At 42.0% G+C, this 2920-nt stretch overlaps 1 non-coding gene across 1 annotated transcript; it reads left to right on the top strand.

The window, feature by feature from the left end:
* The first annotated feature begins 1422 nt into the window (after positions 1-1422).
* On the top strand, positions 1423-1529 carry LOC118636727. Its single transcript, XR_004960714.1, has one exon. It is a non-coding gene; the product is annotated as a U6 spliceosomal RNA (small nuclear RNA).
* The last annotated feature ends 1391 nt before the right edge of the window (positions 1530-2920 follow it).

Genomic DNA, 2920 nt, shown 5'->3' with positions numbered 1-2920 from the left:
TCAAATTGTGAACAAACAAGTTGGACTTCAGCAATTACAACAGAGTTCTCTGCCACAGAGAGGTCTGGACCTAGGACCGTCTTTAATATTTATTTCAAATTGAGACAATGTAGTTGAACACCTTTACATCCTTACATCCATCCAACATGAATTTTAGTTGCCCTTGGGAAATTAATGTAGCCTCAGGAACAGAGTTCTTTTTCACTGAATGGAGTTTCCAGAAGGCACTTAGCTGTAAACTGTCAGCAGTCAACATTACACATGTAATCAGATACCAGAGCTCATATCACTTCCCAGAAGAAGGAAGTATCAAAATGAACTTTTCTAACCTCTGTCTAAAACTTATAGCTCAGGCCTCCTCACCAGAGGAAAAAGTATGTCTCTTATTGGTGAAAACAGGTAGGTCCTTATATCTAATGGACCTTGTTAATCAGTGATGGAGTCACTGGGGAAAAGTCAAGCATCATTCTTACGTTAGATATGGATGCACTAAAAATGTATGTACTTTGCTTTCTATCTACCGTGTGATAATACAGACCATTATAGGATTTGTTGCACAACCTGCAGCCTCTATGTACCTTCTGTGTGTGTATATGTGTGTGTGTGTGTGTGTGTGTGTGTGTGTGTGTGTGTATGTATATGTATATATATATATATATATCTGGCTCTTAAGTTCATTTCAGGAAAAGCGTAGGAGACTCTGATGCATTGTCAATACACCTTTAATTGCAATCAAGTTGCTATAGTGTGACTCCATTCATATTTATCTTGTAATATTTCTCAATTTCTTAGAGAGGAGGAGAAAAGAAGTGTCTTTGCAAATCATTTTTTTTCAAAAAAGTAAGGAAATAAAATACACAGAAACAGACAAGAAGAACTATTTAAAAATGTAGTGAGTAAATACTCAAGGCAATTTGGGGTGGAAAGGAATAAAATAAAATAAAATAAAATAAAATAAAATAAATATGAGCCATGTAAAATGAAACAAAAAACAAACACACACACACACACACAAAATAAATGAACTAGCAAAATAAAAATATATCCTACTGTATAGGAGAACACATTTACTGATGATACATCTGATGATGGGTTAGTTTCCAAAATATATAAAGAGCACATGCAGCTTAACACAAAAAACACAACAATCCAATTTAAAAAAGTGTGAAGGACCTAAATACACATTTCTCTAAAGAGGACAAACAGATTACCAAAAGACATATGAAAAAAATGCATAGTCACTAATCATCAGAGAGATGCAAATTAAAACCACAATAAGATGTTACCTCACACTTGCCAGAATTACTACCATCAATAAATCACAAACAAAAAAATTGCTGGTGAGGATGTGGAAAAAAAGGAAACCTTAGTACACTACTGGTAAGAATGCAGACTAGTGCAGCAAGTATGGAAAATAGTATGGTGCTTGCTTTGGCAGCACATACACTAAAATTGAAACAATACAGAGAAGATTAGCATGGCCCCTGCACAAGGATGACACATATATTTGTGAAGTGTTTCTAAATAAATAAATAAATAAATAAATAAATAAATAAATAAATAAATAAATAAAATAATATGGAGTTACCTCAAAATATTATAAATAAAACTGCCATTTGACCCTGTTATCCCACTTTAAGAATATATCCTAAACTCCCTGAGGATTCCCCATAACTGCAGCCCAGAGACCAGAGCTCAGGATTCTCACTGTTCACGAACCTCCTGCTTCCTAAAAGTGAAAACTTGCCTACGCCTGCCTGGCCACAAGTATCCTGAAGGGTTACCGCCAAATGAGCTGATCTGCGCCTCCAAGTGGCCGGTACGCTGCCTCCAAGTTAGCCTAGCCCTGCTCATTCCACCGACCCATGCCTCTCTGGTTCCCGTGAGCCCTAGCCAAGGATAAAACTGCCACCAAAACCACCCCACAATGTCCTCCCCCTGCACGTCCCCTACCTAATCGAGGCACCGTGGTACCCCCCCCCCACCAGGGAGTCTGTGGTACCTTGTGCCCCGAGCGCTGTGCCCAACTCCCACCTGCTCACTGCTGCCCGGTTGGACCCACGAAGGACAGCAGGAGCCAAGGAGGATGTTAATCTGGCAGGCGCACCTGACTCTGTGCTGACTGCCAACACTCAGTCCAGCCCGGTCAACCAATCTGAGGATTCCAAAATGGTGGCAGAGTGAACAGAGGGTACAAAGACCATCTCCCAGAACTAAACTGGAATTACAACTACAACACAGACAAATCAATGGGAAAAAGCAACAGAAAAGCAGCTTGTGAAGACCATATAACCAGGGACACTGACTCGATCCTGGTAGGATCGCGAAAGCATGAGAAGGGGGCTGGGAGTCCACAGACAGCAGCGGCCTTAGCTGTGAGCAGCACCCTGGAGTTAAAGTCCCAAGTGGATCCACAGCCCAGAGCCAGGAAAGAGGCTAAAATAGCCACAGCAACTCACCTTGGGCTCTTGCAGAAGGAGGGCAGACTGGACTGGAACTGTGTGGGGACACTTGGGATTTGGAGGGCACTCAGAACTTTTGCTCAGTTGCTGCCACAAAGGGCAGTGGACATCTTGCTCCTTGCCAGAGCTCTGGGGAGAGACAGCAGCCCCTCCCTTGGAGATACAACCCCACCCTGTGGGCCATGGAAGTGCTAATTGAGGCTCCCTAACAACCAGCATCTGCCCCACCCTCCAGAAATCCCCTTATGCTGAACACCTGAGTTTTTCAATCAATTGACAACCCAAAACTTTTAAAGTAACATCGACTGCTAGCCTCAATACAAAAAGCTAGAGGATAACAGTACCATTCATGGGCTAGCAACTTTAACCAGGAAAGTAAGACTTGACAGTGGTGTTTAATGTGGGTCCCCCCTCACTCATCTAAACCCAAAAGAGGGAGAAACAAACAGCAGAACACC

This window comes from Molossus molossus, unplaced genomic scaffold (assembly GCF_014108415.1).
Source record: "Molossus molossus isolate mMolMol1 unplaced genomic scaffold, mMolMol1.p scaffold_m16_p_2, whole genome shotgun sequence".
Classification (NCBI taxonomy): Eukaryota; Metazoa; Chordata; class Mammalia; order Chiroptera; family Molossidae; genus Molossus; species Molossus molossus.
This window is presented reverse-complemented; position numbering and strand designations above follow the sequence as displayed.